Source organism: Sminthopsis crassicaudata, chromosome 1, assembly GCF_048593235.1.
Source record: "Sminthopsis crassicaudata isolate SCR6 chromosome 1, ASM4859323v1, whole genome shotgun sequence".
Taxonomy (NCBI): Eukaryota; Metazoa; Chordata; class Mammalia; order Dasyuromorphia; family Dasyuridae; genus Sminthopsis; species Sminthopsis crassicaudata.
The window spans coordinates 296,641,210-296,660,054 of record NC_133617.1 but is presented as its reverse complement, the minus strand read 5'-3'; positions in this window follow the sequence as shown (position 1 = coordinate 296,660,054).

Sequence of the window (18,845 nt, the reverse complement as noted above, 5' to 3'; positions counted from 1 at the left end):
AATAAAAAAGATGATCAAAAGAAAAAGAAAGAGAAACCTGGATTCAAAATAGGTAAAGACAAAAAAAGCTACAATAGAGAGTAAAATTGTTTCAATTAAAAAATTAAAAATGTCAAATTCCTTTTCTTCCTGAGATATCTTCTTACATGCAAACAGAAAAATTGGAGAAAGGAGAGGGGAAAAAAATTAAAGAAGAAACATTGGAAAGGAATATATAATAAGCAATCAGAATTTTTTTAGATGCATGGGATGAGCTAGTTCATAAAACAGGACAAATGAGTACAGTGCATTCTGAAACAGAACTAAACAACATGTTTAAATGAATCACATTTATTGATTACATTAAATTAAAAGAAATTACACACAAAAAAAAACCAATGCAGTCAAGATTATAAATAAAGCAGAAAGCTGGGAAGTGATTTTTATAACCAGTGTTTCTGAAAAGGTCTCATTCCTAAAATATATAGAGAACTGATTTAAACTTTTGGGAATACAAGTGATTCTTCAACTGATAAATGGTCAAAGATATGAACAGACAACTTTCAGATGCAGAAATTAAAGCCATTTCTAACCATGGGAAAAATATCCTAAATCACAATTGATTAGAAAAATTCAAATTAAGACAACTCTTGAGGTATCAATTCATATCTCTCAGATTAACTAAAATGAAAGGAAAAGATAATGATAAATATTAGAGGAGATGTGGGGAAACTGGGGCACTAATACATTGTTGGTGGAGTTGTGAACTGATCCAACTATTCTGGAAAACAAACAATTTGGAACTACACTCAAAAGAGTTATAAAACTATGCTACTTTTGGACCAATAAGTTTTACTACTGCATCTGTATCCCAAAGACATCATAAAAAGGGGAAAAGGATCCACATGTGCAAAAATATACTTTTCATATATAGAAAGTTTATCCAAGAAAACCTAATCATGTACTGGGGCATAAAGACTTCAATAAATCTATAGAAAAGTAGAAGCATGAAACAAATCATTTACTCATTATGATGCAGTAAATTTTATATTTGGTAAAATACACTATATGTGTGTATATATATATATATATATATATATATATATATATATATATATATATATATATATATATATATATATATATATATGTAAAAATGAACATATATATTATATATTAGCAAGACTACACATATGTATTTCAAAATAATTATAGCAGTTATAAAATTTTGAAAATATTTCTATAATGTTTTACCTGAGAAATGTTTGAAACTAACTATAAGCCACTTTGAAAGAATAAAAAAAAATTGTGTTATTGGAGGGAAAATGTTTGTGATTAGGTAGGTTTAAGCAAAATAAGAAAATAAAAATATTAGTAAATTAATTTAATAATTCACTGCTGTAGAAATCAACAACTTGAAAAATATTGTATAGACTTATGGGGAAATATTTATGTGAAAGGAACTTAATCATTTATGCCATAAACAATAATGAAAGTAATGGCAAGAAATATTATCAGTAATATCATATCACAACCTACATAGCAAAATAGTTAAGCATTAACAAGATTTGGTGCTGATTTTAAAAGAGAGAAAAAGGCAGATCACTAGAACAGACTAGCATACAGAAGCAAATAAAACAAGTAACATAGTATTGATTTAGTAAACCCAAAGACTCTAATTATTAGTGGGATGGAGTAACTATCTGAAATTATTAATAAAACTGGTAGCTGTCTAGCAGAAATTAGTTTTAGATCACTATCTCATATTATATACCAAGTCAAGCTCCAAATATACACCATACCTAAATCTAAAAGATAACATTGTAAACAAATTATAGAAGCAAGGGCAAACAAAATCACACACACACACACACACACACACACACACACACATATCTATACTAACACATACATCTTTTAGATCTATGGATAATGAAGGAGTTCATGACTATATATGCAACAGAAATGACCACATAAGATAAAATGGAGAGTTTTGGTTTTACATTAATCCTCCCTTCTCCAGGTCATGAAGTAAACCAAATCAAGCAAAATCTTCCAAACATTGGTTCATCAGATATTTGGCAAAGGAAAATACATCATCCAATTTTAAATATACTTAGTATGAAAGTAAGCTATGCTACTATAATGTGGATTATCCTAAAGATTAGTTATTTACTTTAGTCACATCAATAAATATACAATATATATGTTCATTACATTCAGCTAGTTGTCAGATAGGTTTACAGGTTATTTTGTGTTCTTCATGCCTTCAATTGAAGAGCTTAATTTGTTTCAATGGGAAATGTAATTTAATATTAATTTATTGGAAAATTTTGATACTTCTACATTTTAAAAGTGAATTATTTTTAAAGGGAATTCTCATTTTTGAACACATTTTATCTTTATATAAAAAAATAGTTAAGAAGATGGCGAGAAGATACACACGACTCTGTGAACGTCCTTACATGCCCTCACAACCAATTAGATAAATCAGCCTCAGAATAGCGTTTGACTGATAGATACCACAAGGACTGGAAGCAAGACTTACCAGCTGAAGAGAATCTGGAGTTTCAACAGAAAAAGGTCAGTTGCCAGGGGAGGAAGAAGAGATGGCAGCACAGACGGCTGGGTGCTAGCATACTGCGCTGATAGCGCTGGGAAGGGCTCTGGGATCAGAGAAGCCACTGAGATAAAGGAATCTGGCACAGGCTGTTAGCTGTTCTTTGCTTATAATACAGCAGTTCAGAAGAGAAAGCTAAACTACTTTAAAAATTCAAAGATAGATTAGATTTTCCCGGATCCTGGGGGTGACTCAGCAGAGCTCTGCACTGGAGGGTGTGGCCCCTAGCTCCCACCTGAGATTAGTTAAAAGATTGAGAAGTGGGCGGATACGGCCCAAGGCAACACACACTGCCTAGCTCAGCTGGAGGGTGTGGAACTCAACCCCTGAGGTCCAGAGAAGTGGAACCTTTGAACTAGGGACCGCGGTTTCTGGCAGACACTTCCAGTTTGAGCGCAGGGGCTTTTCACATCACCTGCTGCAGACATCCACGCCACACCGGGACACATAGGCTAGGCTTTGTGCCATCTTTACTGTTCAGTCTCAAACCTCAGGGAAGCCGCTAGAACAATGCGCCCTCAAGGCACAGCAGTGCTAGTCACCTCTGAGGCACTTCCAGGGAGGGGGTGGGGAACTCTCTCCCAGAGCTCTCTCTTAGAGTAGGCACAGGAGCCGCTGCATCCATCCAGTCTGGGAGGAAGCTGATAAAGAAATAAATAAATAATTTCCTACTCCAGGGACAGACCTCAAAAGATTTTTCAAGTATGAGCAAGAAGCCAAAAAGAACCATTGACTCATTCTACACAGAGAAAGAGCGGGTATCCAACCACGAGGAAGTTAACAGCAGAGAGTCAGCAGATAACAACCTAAAGGGGAATGATTCCTGGCCCCCATCACATAACTCTCTCCTCGAAGAGACTATTAAAAATCTAAGAGAGTTTGAAGAAAAATGGGGAAAGGAAAGGGAAGCTATGATAGAGAATAACAATGTCCTGAAATTGGAATTGGAAAAAATAAAGAATTCACAGGAGATGCAGGGAAACAAAATTTGTGAATTAGAAAAGGTTAAAAAATTACAGAGAAGTAGGATTTCTGAATTGGAAAAGATAAAAAAGTCTCAAGAAAATAGAATTTCTGAATTGGAAAAAGAAAATAATTCTCAAAAAAAATTAGGGAAATGGAAAAACATTCAATAGAGCAAAATAATTCATTTAAAAACGAAATTGGGCATTTACAAAAAGAACTAAAAACTGTGAAAGAAGAAAATAACTCCTTAAAAGTCAGGATGGAACAAATAGAAATGAATGATTCACAGAGAACCCAAGAATCAGTCAAACAAAACAAAAAAAAAAAAATGAGAAGCTGGAGAACAACGTCAAATACTTACTGGGAAAATCTATAGACCTGGAAAATAGATCTAGGAGAGATCATCTGCGTATCATTGGACTTCCAGAAAACTATGACCAAAAAAAGAGCCTAGATTCTATTTTACAGGAAATTATCAAAGAGAACTGTCCAGAGATAATAGAAACAGAAGGGAAAGTAGATGTGGAAAGAATTCATCGAACTCCTTCTGAAATAGACCCTAAAAAAAGAACACCACGGAATATTGTGGCTAAGCTGCAGAATTACCACACAAAGGAGAAAATCCTGCAAGCAGCTAGAAAAAAACAATTTAAATACCAAGGTGCCACAATAAGGGTCACCCAAGATCTGGCTGCCTCCACATTAAAAGATAGAAGGGCCTGGAACCTGATATTCTGTAAGGCAAAAGATCAAGGACTGCAACCAAGAATGAACTACCCAGCTAAGTTTAGCATCTTTTTCCATGGAAGAAGATGGTCATTCAATGAAATAGAGGAATTCTATATGTTTCTAAGAAAAAAACCAGACTTAAACAAAAAATTTGATCTACATCAACAAGACTGAAGAGAAACAGAAAAAGGTACACAGAACCCTTGAGAACTGTAACTCTGTTGTGGGTATATAAAAAGTATTCATGGATAATTTGATTTTACTGATATAAAAGAAAAAAAAAAGGAGGGGGTGTAGTAAAGGGAAAGAGGTCGTTTCAGAAAAAAGGGGAAGGAATGGTAAAAAGAGGGAAACTACATCCCAGGAAGAGGCATAGAAAATACACCATATCTGAGGGAATTTAGTGAGGGGGAGAATAATTGTGTGAATCTTACTCTCATCAGAAGAGACTCAAAGAGTAAATAATTGACATATTTGTTTTTCAGAGAATTTTCTCTCACCTCATTAAAAGGGGGGAGAGGAAAAGGGAAAAGGAAAAGGAGAATAAGTGAAGGGACTTGGAGGGAAGGGGGAGGGATACTAAAAAAAGGGAGGGCTGTGCGTCACAAGGGGGATCTGTAAATTAAATATCGGGGAGGGGGATCAGGGTGGTCAAGGGAAAAAGCATAATCTGGGGATAATATGATGGCAGGAAATACAGAATTAGTACTTTTAACTGTAAATGTGAATGGGATGAACTCTCCCATCAAACAGAGACAGATAGCAGATTGGATCAAAAATCAGAACCCTACAATATGTTGTCTGCAGGAAACACACTTAAAGCAGGGATATACATACAGAGTAAAGGTAAAAGGTTGGAACAGAGCCTATTATACTTTAGGTAAAGCCAAAAAAGCAGGGGTAGCTATCCTTATCTCAGATCAAGCAAAAGCAGAAGTTTATCTAGTTAAAAAAGATAAAGAAGGAAACTATATCCTGCTGAAAGGTAGCATAAATAATGAAGCCATATCAATACTAAACATATATGAACCAAGTGGTATAGCATCTAACTTTCTAAAGGAAAAGTTAAGAGAATTGCAAGAAGAAATAGACAGTAAAACTATAATAGTGGGAGATCTCAACCTTGCACTCCCAGATTTAGACAAATCAAACCACAAAACAAATAAGAAAGAAATTAAAAAAGTAAATAGAACATTAGAAAAACTAGATATGATAGACCTTTGGAGAAAACTGAATGGCAATAGAAAGGAATATACTTTCTTCTCAGCAGTTCATGGATCCTATACAAAAATTGACCATATATTAGGACATAAAGATCTCAAAATTAAATGTAGGAAGGCAGAAATAATAAATGCCTTCTTATCAGATCACCATGCAATAAAAGCTACATTCAATAAAAAGTTAGGGGTAAATAGACCAAAAAGTAATTGGAAACTGAATATTCTCATCTTAAAGAATCACTGGGTGAAACAGCAAATTATAGAAACAATTAATAATTTCACCCAAGATAATGACAATGATGAGACATCATACCAAAATCTGTGGGATGCAGCTAAAGCAGTAATAAGGGGAAATTTTATATCTTTAGAGGCTTATTTGAAGAAAATAGAGAAAGAGAAGATTAACAAATTGGGTCTGCAACTTAAAAAGCTAGAAAAAGACCAAATTAAAAACCCCCAACCAAAAATTAAACTTGAAATACAAAAATTAAAAGGAGAAATCAATAATATTGAAAGTAAAAAAAGTATTGAATTAATAAAGGAAACCAAGAGTTGGTTTTATGAAAAAGCCAAAAAATAGATAAACCTTTGGTAAATTTGATAAGAGAAAAGTAAGAGGAAAATCAAATTGTTAGTCTTACAAATGAAAAGGGAGATCTTTCCACCAATGAAGAGGAAATTAGAGAAATAATAAGGAGTTACTTTGCCCAACTTTATGCCAATAAATTTGATAACTTAAGTGAAATGGATGACTTCTTCCAAAAATATAGGCTCCCTAGATTAACAGAGGAGGAGATAAATTGCTTAAATAGTCCCATTTCAGAAAAAGAAATAGAACAAGCTATTAATCAACTCCCCAGGAAAAAATCCCCAGGACCAGATGGATTCACATGTGAATTCTACCAAACATTTAAAGAACAATTAGCCCCAATGTTATATAAATTATTTGAAAAAATAGGGGATGAAGGAGTCCTACCAAACTCCTTTTATGACACAGACATGGTACTGATATCTAAACCAGGTAGATCGAAAACTGAGAAAGAAAATTATAGACCAATCTCCTTAATGAATATTGATGCTAAAATCTTAAATAAGATATTAGCAAAAAGACTTCAGAAAATCATCTCCAAGATAATACACTATGATCAAGTAGGATTTATTCCAGGAATGCAGGGCTGGTTTAATATTAGGAAAACTATTAATATAATTGACCATATTAATAATCAAATTAATAAGAACCATATGATCATCTCAATAGATGCAGAAAAAGCATTTGACAAAATCCAACATCCATTCCTACTAAAAACTCTTGAGAGTATAGGAATAAATGGACTATTCCTTAGAATAATCAGGAGCATATATTTAACACCATCAGTAAGCATAATATGCAATAGAAATAAACTGCAACCTTTCTCAGTAAGATCAGGAGTGAAACAAGGTTGCCCCCTATCACCATTACTATTCAATATAGCACTAGAAATGCTAGCCTCGGCAATAAGAGCCGAGAAAGAGATTCAAGGAATTAGAGTAGGAAATGAGGAAATCAAACTATCACTTTTTGCAGATGACATGATGGTATACTTAGAGAACCCCAAAGACTCTAATAACAAGCTATGAGAAATAATTCAAAATTTCAGCAAAGTGGCAGGATACAAAATAAATCCACATAAATTCTCAGCATTTTTATATATCACTAACAAAATGCAACAGCAAGAGATACAAAGAGAAATTCCATTCCAAACAAATGTTGAGAGTATAAAGTGTTTGGGAATCCATCTACCAAAGAAAAGTCAGGAATTATATGAGAAAAATTACAAAACACTTGCCACAAAAATAAAGTCAGATTTAAATAATTGGAAAGACATTCAGTGCTCTTGGATTGGCCGAGTGAATATAATAAAGATGACAATACTCCCCAAACTAATCTATTTATTTAGTGCTATACCAATCAGACTCCCAAGAAACTATTTCAATGACCTAGAAAAAATAACAACAAAATTCATATGGAAGAATAAAAGGTCGAGAATTGCAAGGGAACTAATGAAAAAAAAACTCAGAGGAAGGTGGTCTAAGTGTACCTGATCTAAAGCTATATTATATAGCAGCAGTCACCAAAACCATTTGGTATTGGCTAAGAAATAGACCGGTAGATCAGTGGAACAGATTAGATACAAAGGACAAAAAAGTGTACATCTATAGCAATCTAATCTTTGACAAACCCAAAGATACCAACATTAGGGATAAAAATTCATTATTTGGAAAAAACTGTTGGGAAAACAGGAAATTAATATGGCAGAAATTAGATATGGATCCACACTTAACACCATATACCAAGATAAGATCAAAATGGGTCCATGACCTAGGCATAAAGAATGAGATAATAAATAGATTAGAGGAACAGAGGATAGTCTACCTCTCATACTTGTGGAGGAGGAAGGAATTTATGACCAGAGGAGAACTAGAGATCATTATTGATCACAAAATAGAAGATTTTGATTACATCAAACTAAAAAGTTTCTGTACAAACAATACTAATGCAAACAAGATTAGAAGGGAAGTAACAAATTGGGAAAATATTTTTATAGTTAAAGGTTCTGATAAAGGTCTCATTTCCAAAATATATAGAGAACTGACCCTAATTTATAAAAATCAAACCATTCTCCAATTGATAAATGGTCAAAGGATATGAACAGACAATTCTTAGATGGTGATATTGAAATTATATCCACTCATATGAGTGTTTCAAATCACTACTGATCAGAAAAATACAAATTAAGACAACTCTGAGATACCACTACACATCTCTCAGATTGGCTAAGATGACAGGAACAAATAGTGGTGAATGTTGGAGGGGATGTGGGAAAACTGGCACACTAATACATTGTTGGTGGAGTTGTGAAAGAATCCAACCATTCTGGAGATCAATTTGGAACAATGCCCAAAAAGTTATCAAACTGTGCATACCCTTTGACCCAGCAATACTACTACTGGGCTTATATTCCAAAGAAATACTAAAGAGAGGAAAGAGACCTTTATGTGTCAAAATGTTTGTGGCAGCTCTTTTTGTTGTAGCTAGAAACTGGAAGATGAATGGATGTCCATCAGTTAGAGAATGGTTGGGTAAATTATGGTATATGAAGGTTATGGAATATTATTGCTTTGTAAGAAATGACCGGCAGGAGGAATACAGAGAGGCTTGGAGAGACTTACATCAACTGATGCTGAGTGAAATGAGCAGAACCAGAAGATCACTGTACACTTCAACAACAACACTGTATGAGGATGTATTCTGATGGAAGTGGAAATCTTCAACATAAAAAAGATCCAACTCACTTCCAGTTGATCAATGATGGACAGAGGTAGCTACTCCCAGAGCAGAAATAATGGGAAGTGAATGTAAATTTTTAGCACTAATATCTGTCTGCCCAGGTTACATGTACCTTCGGAATCTAATGCTTATTGTGCAACAAGAAAATGGCATTTACACACATGTATTGTATCCAGGTTATATTGTAACACATGTAAAATGTATGGGATTGCCTGTCATCGGGGGGAGGGAGTAGAGGGAGGGGGGATAATTTGGAAAAATGAATATAAGGGATAATATTATAAAAATATATATAATAAAAAAAATCCTGTCAAAAAATAGTTAAAATGTCTCTTTCTGTCCTCCATTTTTCACTTAACTTTGATCCCTTTACTACCTTAGTATATGATAAATTTATTCACATACTGATCTTGGGTTATTCCCTTCCTTTATTATCTATCAGTTATAGTAAAGAAAGTGATTTGTATAATCTTGAAGCTCTAAATAAATGTGTGTCATTCCTTCCCTTGAAAACATTAATTTCATTGTTCTGTTTGCTTCAAAGTCTTACACTGAAATTGGAGATGTGAGAATACTTGGTATATTTTGCATCTGAAATTTTTTGCAAGGATCAAGACATTATGTATGATGGTCCAATTTTGGGGAACAAGGGTGTTTTCAGTGAAAATCTGCTTTCTCCTTATTGATTTTTTACTATTGATTGACTCATGTTATCTAGCTGTTGGAAGCTTCTTTATTTCTTTTTGATACATTTTTCACCTGCTCAGCACTTTTTTGGAATTGTACAATGTTTCACACTAATCAAGAATGCCTGTTATTGGCTTAACGTGGCATTTTCTTGATAAGAATAAAAGTTAAAAGACAGAACACATGTTGGGGGGGGTGGAATAGTATATTAGAAGCGAGACATCAGTTAAAAAAATGAGATATCCTTATAAAATTCCTCCTCCTTTTAATTTAACTTAATTATAGGCCAATTCCCAAAGCCTATAAACTCCACAGTGTTTGGGTTGTGTAGGTACCCAGAAAAGAAGAAAACAAACTAACAAAGAAACAAACAAAAAAACAACATCAAAAGCTTGTTTAAAGTTGGATATAGAAAATTTTGAATTCACATTTGAAAGCAGCAGAGTGAACGGTCTTCTTTAATTTAATCTGCTTCTTTGCAGAGATAGAAAATGTCCATAGTTATGGAACATTGTATATAATTCCAGATTTTGGCAGTTATATGTTGAAATGGATAGAGAAAATGTAACTTAAAAGTCAACGGGACTTGGGTTTGCTGTCTTGACTTAAACACTATGACCTTGAGCAAGTTGCCTAACTTTTCTGAGACTCAATTTCCTCATCTTTCAAATATGGACAATAAAATAACTTTCATCACAAGATTGTTGTGCAGAGCAGATGAAAAATTTATATGAATGTTTTCTAAATTCTTAAATTGGTAGATTAGTTACTAGTAACTAGCTACTAGTTACTAGTAGTTATTTTTAACTTTTCTGCTGTTTCATTTTCTTTATTTTTCTGTTCATTCTTTTTGTTTATTATTTTCAGAGATGGTTCTCTGACATAGGTAAAAGGTAGGATCTATGGAGAAATTGAAGCCATTTTAATTCCCTCAAAAATTAATAACAAGTCAAAAGACCTCTATAGTCTATATTTTATGCAAAAAGTCTGATAATGATAATTTTTATTTACATTCAACAGTACTTAAAATATTTCCCTATCTATTTAAACAACTTTTTTGACCCAGTTACTCCATTAATAAGTCACCTGGTAATTTTAGCATTTTTTCCTATTTATTTTAAGATATAATTGATTATTTCCTCTGATTCTGCCCAACAATTTTCAAATGGTTCACAATACACATGTGAAATGTTTCCATAAAACAAATCAGACTTCTTTTAAAATTTCTTTGATGCTGGTGAAGTTTTGTATTTTATTTATATTGTACATATGAAAAGCCGCTTAAAGCTAAAGAAATAAAGTCCTATTTAAGCCTTCATTGATATTGGTGGTATTTTTCAAGCTACTTATACTTGATGCTACATATATTTTAAATCATTATTAAAATATATTATTTTGGAAGCTCTTGTGCCAGTGTTCATCTTCACATGTACTAAAATGACAACATTTTATTACTACATTATATATTGTGATATATTATAGTAGTATTTTAATATCTCTTAAAAAGAGAGTTCTCCTTGCCACAAAGTTGTCAAAAAACATTGATTTCTTTCTTCTAGGTCATAACATCTTATAGGCTTTTAGATATTAACTTTAATTCAGTTGGGGAATTAATATGTTGTGAAAAGAATAAATTGATACTGTGTCAAAGCAATTTTACTGTCACCTAGCATGGATTCTCTCTGAAAGAAAACCAAAAATCCAAAAAACAAAAAACAAAAAAACAAACTAAACAACAACAACCATAATAACAAAAACAAAGTAATGATAAATTTCATATTTAAAAACATAACTCATTGAACAAGGCTAAAATTATTTCTAATAAATGTTTGAACAACTTAAGAAGTTTTATGAATTGATGCATTATAGCTTCCCTCCACAGCATCAAACGATGTTAAGAACAGAAGAGGTGCTGAGCATTTTGTTTGGTTTTTGCCAGATTATTTGGTAACTTAGACTGAAAAGCCATTTTAAAAATTGGTTTAAAATCATTTGTTGCATTTGACCATTTAATTTTAATATATTCCAAATCCCTAAAAGGGGAGCTCTTTGAAATAAATGTATAAAAAATGTAAATGTATATGATTGTACAACATTGATTTTAGGCTGCATAAAGTTTTAAAGTCATACATATGAACCTATGTTCAAAAGAACTATGGGAATATTTAACATGTAATTATATGGGTATATATTTTACATACGTAACTAGCATATTGAGCTCATTTTGTGTAAAAGCAGGAATAAAAATGATTGAAATATAGCCTACATGTTTCTCCTAGATCTGTTTCATATAAAAACCTTATTGACCCATAAGCAATATCATTTTTCAATGTATTAATAGACTTAGCTCCATGAATACACACAACATATACTTAAAATTAATGTCTCACTGAAATGTAATTCTAATCTTAGACTAACATTAGGCATTTTTATGCCTGGGTTTTCCTGGTTGTTGTTGCTATTGTTATTATTTGTCCTTTATTCTCGAAGAGAATCAATGACATTAGGTAAGTTATAAGTATAGAATGTTATAAGTATTGAATGTGTGTTTATGTCTTTATAAATCTTGTGTAGTCTAAAATGTTATATTTCAATGTATACCTCTATGTATATAAAAAGACATACACACACACACACACACACACACACACACACACATATTTCCTAGATGTCCGAAGAAAGAAAAAGGAGAACAACAATAAAAATAAGGAAGAAGAAGAACAACAACGACAGCAACAACAACAACAAAACAAGTTCCCTGCAAAAACTGGCATTGAATAACATCATAAAAAAAAATAAATCAACTAATCTTAACTCAACACTCTTTTTTCATTTCAGCTTACACATACACTTTTGCCCTTCCAGACATAAAGAAAATTTAAGGAGATTCTATTGAACTTCTTTATTTTATCACATCACCCTTCTTCATAGTGTACTGAACTAATGCTTTTGGCTGCTAAGATGACAAACATCTATTTAAAAGATGGATGTCTAATGTCACATAGAAATATAGTGAGCTCCTCAAAGAAGTTGCAAATCTAAAGAATATGAATAGAATGCTAACTGATTTAGTGAAAGAAGAAAGCACTTTTATAAAGAAAGCAGTCAAGAGCCATCATCAAATTTGTAACAGGAGACATAATCACAAATGGTTTCTTAGAATCTGGTAGGCTGTGTTTTTCCCCCAGATAAATATGGCTGTGATTTTTAAAGGAAATAAAATATTTTGTAAACAAAAATGATAATGCTTATATGTTTAAATACATATCTTTATGGACAATAAGTAACTGATCCTGTGATTAAAAAAAACAAAAAAAAAAAAAAGCAAAATAAAACAAACCTTTTTTGTTATGGGGCAAAGGAGAACACAATCACAAAGAAAAAAACCCATGCCATTTGATTAACAAATGAACACTTTCTGCATTGGACCTTTTTATGTGCACAAAGTAAAGCCAAAATCTTATTTTAATAGGTGGAGTTCAAGAGACCACCCTGAAGGGACTTATGTTTAAGTAATCAACTGATAAGCATTTTACAGTTTTAATAATTGCCATTTATACAGCCCTTTAAGATTTACAAAGTATTTCACTAATATTTATTAATTTACTCTCATAACAATTCTAAGAAGAAGGTACTATTATTATCCATTGGAATTTTAGAGATGAAGAGATGGAGGCAAACATGTTAAGTGACATTCCTAGGATCACAGAACAAGTGTTTGATACTGAATTTGACACTATTCCCCCAACTCAAGGACTAGCAATGTACCTACTAAATCAACTAGATATCTTTTCAAATATTTGGTGTGTTCCAGAAACTTTGGAAGATCTTGGGGATAAAAAGAGAAGTTTTCTCATTTGATCTTCACAATAATCTTATAACCTTGGCGCTATTATCATCCTCACTTTACAGATGAGTAAACTTGATGTTAAAAGGTATTGTGATTTGTCCAGTGTGACACAACTCTTTATTACTGGAGGCAGGTTTAAACTCGGGACTTCTTGCCTCAGAATCTTGCTAGGATTCTCCTGACTTGGCTTTCTGGCAGTATATAGTAGACTTACATAATTTTCAATTCCACTTATAATAAGTATAAAATATTTGGCTATGCAATACTTATAACAAATAATAGCGAATTAATTAAACAGAAATAAAAATGAAATATCAAATAGATTCATTCAGAGAAAATAACTGGGTGAACAAACTCAGCTTTTGCAGAATATGTCATTGTTAATGAAGGAGAAAACCTAAAATTGATGGAGCCAATAAAGGATTACTTCAATTCTTGGATAGATCTTAGATGGATTATTATATCACTTCATGACAGGGTGTTGCTTCAATGATGCATGTTACATCTATTTTTGCTCTATATGATTCTATTACTTTTTCTTTTAAAATTATAAAGAAATATATTTTTAAAACAATTCTTTGGTATAATATAATTTATTTATTTATTGAACTAAATACAAAGTAAGAAAAAACAATAGAAAAATAGTAGAAGAAAACAAAACAAGACAAAACAAACATTTTCATATGCCAGGCAGAACATCAGGAGGGACTTAAACTATATAACAATAAATTAGGGACTTAAACTATATAACAATAAATTTCTCTTTAAAGAAAACATAGATTGAAATAGAAGAAATATATTCATATCATTCAGGCAGTCCAATTATTCTTATATGTTTTCTTCTTTATCTGTTCTCCAGATCTGTTATTTTTTAATGTTTCACATCCTTTCCTATTTTTTTCATTCTTTACATTTTGTTTTGTTATTTCTTAATCTCTTATAGCTTCACTGGCTTCTCTTTGACCAATTCTAATTTTTAAAAAGTAATTTTCTTCTTTAAGACTCCTTTACTCCTTTTCTAGATGGTTAAGATTTTTTTTTCATACTCTTGATTTTCTTGGAACATTTTTATTTTTATTTTTAAGGTTTTTCCCTAAATTTCTCTTTTTTATTAATTTTTATAATTATAACATTTTTTGACAGTACATATGCATAGGTAATTTTTTTATACAATATTATCCCTTGAACTCCCTTCTGTTCCGAATTTTTCCCCTCCTTTTCTCCACACACTCCCCTAGATGGCAGGCATTCCCATACATATTAAATATCTTATAGTATATCCTAGGTACAATATATATGTGCAGAACTGAATTTTGTTGTTGTTATTGTTGCAAAGGAAGAATTGTATTTGGAAGGTAAAAATAATCTAGGAAGAAAAACAAAAACAAAAAAAATAATAATAATGCTCTCAGTTTACACTCATTTCCTAGTATTTCTTTTCTGGGTGTAGCTGATTCTGTCCATCATTGATCAATTGGAATTGGATTAGCTCTTCTCTATGTTGAAGATATCCACTTCCATCAGAATGCATCCTCATGTAGTATCATTGTTGAAGTGTATAATGATCTCCTAATTCTGCTCGTTTTACTCAGCATCAGTTGATGTAAGTCTCTCCAAGCCTCTCTTTATTCATCCTGTTGGTCATTTCTTACAGAACAATAATATTCCATAACATTCATATACCATAATTTACCCAACCATTCTCCAATTGATGGACAGTCATTCATTTTCTAGTTTCTAGCCACTACAAAAAGGGCTGCCACAAACATTTTTGCACATACAGGTCCCTTTCCCTTCTTTAGTATTTCCTTGGGATATAAGCCCAGTAGTAGCACTGCTGGATAAAAGGGTATGCAGATTTTGATAATTTTTTGGGCATAATTCCAGATTGCTCTCCAGAATGGTTGGATTCTTTCACAATTCCACCAACAATGCATCAGTGTCCCAGTTTTCCCGCAGTCCCTCCAACATTCATCGTTATTTGTTCCTGTCATCTTAGCCAATATGACAGGTGTGTAATGATATCTCAGAGTTGTCTTAACTTGCATTTCTCTGATCAAGAGTGATTTGGAACACTCTTTCATGAGTTGAAATAGTTTTAATTTCATCATCTGAAAACTTTCTGTTCATATCCCTTGACCATTTATCAATTGGAGAATGGCTTTATTTCTTATAAATTAAAGTCAATTATCTGAATATTTTGGAGATGAGGCCTTTATCAGAACCTTTAACTGTAAAAATGTTTTCCCAATTTGCTACTTCCCTTCTAATCTTGTTTGCATTAGTTTTGTTTGTGAAGAAACTTTTTAATTTGGTGTAATCAAAATTTTCTATTTTGTGATCAATAATGATCTCTAGTTCTCCTTTGGCCACAAATTCTTTCCTCCTCCACAAGTCTGAAAGGTAAACTATCCTATGTTCCTCTAATTTATTTATGATTTCGTTCTTTATATCTAAATCTTGGACTCATTTTGATCTTATCTTAGTATGTGGTCTTAAATGTGGGTCCATGTCTAATTTTTGCCATACTAATTTCCAGTTTTCCCAGTATTTTTTGTCAAATAATGAATTCTTACCCCAAAAGTTGGGATCTTTGGGTTTATCAAACACTAGATTGCTATTCTTATTCACTATCTTGCCCTGTGAACCTAACCTATGCCACTGATCAACTAATCTCTTTTTTAGCCAATACCAAATGGTTTTGGTGACTGTTGCTTTATAACATAGTTCTAGATCAGGTACAGCTAGACCACCTTCATTTAATTTATTTTTCATTACTTCCCTTGAAATTCTCGACCTTTTGTTGTTCCATATGAATTCTGTTGTTATTTTTTCTAGGTCGTTAAAATAGTTTCTTGGGAGTCTGACTGGTATAGCACTAAATAAATAGATTAGTTTAGGGAGTATTGTCATCGTAAGTATATTTGCTTGGCCTATCCAAGAGCACTCAATGTCTTTCCAATTATTTAAATCTGTCTTTATTTTTGTGGTAAGTGTTTTTTAATTTTGCTCATATAATTCCTGACTTTCCTTTGGTAGATATTTTCCCAAATATTTTATACTATCTACAGTTATTTTAAATGGAATTTCTCCTTGTATCTCTTGCTCTTGGATTGTGTTGGTAATGTATAAAAATGCTGAGGATTTATGTGGATTTATTTTGTATCCTGGAACTTTGCAAAAGTTCTGAATTATTTCTAATAGATATTTAGCATAGTCTTTGGGGTTCTCTAAGTATACCATCATGTCATCTGCAAAGAGTGATATTTTGAATTCCTCATTTCCTACTCCAATTCCTTGAATCTCTTTCTTGGCTCTTATTGCCAAGGCTAGCATTTCTAGTATTATATTGAATAGTAATGGTGATAGTGGACAACATTGTTTCACTCCCGATCTTACTGGGAAAGGTTCCAGTTTATAGCCATTACATATGATGTTTACTGACGGTTTTAAATATATGCTCATTATTATTTTAAGGAATAGTCCATTTTTTTCCTATACTCTCAAGCGTTTTTATTAGGAATGGATGTTGCATTTTATCAAATGCTTTTTCTGCATCTATTGAGAAGATGATATGTTTTTTATTAATTTGATCACTAATATGGTCAATTATACTAATAGTTTTCCTAATAGTAAACCAGCCCTGCATTCATGGTATAAATCCTATTTGATCATATGGTATTACCCTGGGGATGATTTTCTGAAGTCTTTTTGCTAATATCTTATGATTTTAGCATCAATATGCATTAAGGAGATTGGTCTATAGTTTTCTTTCTCAGTTTTAGATCTACCTGGTTTAGGAATCAATACCATGTCTGTGTCATAAAAGGAATTTGGTAGGACTCCTTCAATCCCTATTTTTTCCAATAATTTATATAGCATTGGAGTTAGTTGTTCTTCAAATGTTTGGTAGCATTCACATGCAAATCCATCTGGTTCTGGGCATTTTTTCTTAGGGAGTTGGTTAATAGCTTGTTCTATTTCTTTTTCTGAGATGGGACTATTTAGACTACTTACTTCTTCCTATGTTAATCTGGGCAAGCTATATTTTTAAGGTATTCTTACATTTCAAGTTATTGAATTTATTCGCATTAAAGTTGAGCAAAGTAGCTCCTAACTATTGTTATAATTTCCTCTTCATTAGTGGTGAGTTCTCCCTTTTCATTTTCAAGACTAACAATTTGCTTTTTCTCTTTCCTTTTTTTAATGAGGTTTACTAAGGGTTTGTCTATTTTGTAAGTTTTTTTCATAGAACCAACTCTTAGTTTTATTAATTAATTCAGTACTTTTTTTACTGTTAATTTTATTATTCTCACCTTTTATTTTTAGAATTTCAAGTTTTTAATTTGTTCCTTTTCTAGCAATTTTAGTTGTAAGCCCAATTCCTTGACCCTCTCTTTCTCTATTTTATGCAAGTAGGCCTGTAGATATATAAAACTTCACCTTATTACTGCTTTGGCTGTATCCCACACATTTTGGTATGATGTCTCATTATTGTCATTTTCTTGGGTGAAGTTATTAATTATGTCTATGATTTGCTGTTTTCCCAATCATTCTTCCATATAAAATTATTTAGTTTCCAATTAGTTTTTGGTCTATTTTCCCCTGGCTTTTTATTAAATGTAATTTTCATTGCATTCTGAAAAGGATGCATTTCCTATTTCTGCCTTGCTGCATTTGATTTTGAAGTTTTTATGCCCTAGTATATGATCAATTTTTGTATAGGTTCCATGAACTGTTGAGAAGAAAGTATACTCCTTTCTGTCTCCATTTAGCTTTCACCAAAGGTCTATCATATCAAGCTTTTCTAGTATTCTATTTACCTCTTTGACTTCTTTCTTATTTATTTTGTGGTTTGATTTATCTAATTCTGAGAGTGCAAGGTTGAGTTATCCCACTATTACAGTTTTGCTGTCTATTTCTTTTTGCAGCTCTCTTAATTTCTCTTTTAAGAATTTAGATGCCGTACCACTTGGTGCTCATATGTTTAATATTGATACTGCTTCATTATTGATGCTACCCTTCAGCAGGATATAATGCCCTTCCTTATCTCTTTTAATTAAATCAGTTTTTTTTTCTTGATCTGAGATGAGGATAGTTACCCCTGCTTTTTTTGGCTTTACCTGAAACATAGTAGATTCTGCTCCACACTTTTACTTTTAGTTTGAATGCATCACCCTGTTTCAGGTGTGTTTCCTATAAACAAAATATAGTAGGATTCTGACTTTTAATCCAGTCTGTGAACTGCTTCCACTTTATGATTAGAATTCTATATTGCTTGCCATCCTGTTAACCCCTGCTTATGCTTTTCTCCTTTCCTTCCCTCTCACCCCCCTACCCAGTATTAAACTTGTGAACATCACTTGCTTTTCACAGCCCTCCCTTTTTAGTATCCCTCCCCCACCTTAAGGTTTCTCCCCTTGTTTTACCCCTTTTCCTCACAATTTCTGTTTTCCCTTCCTCTTA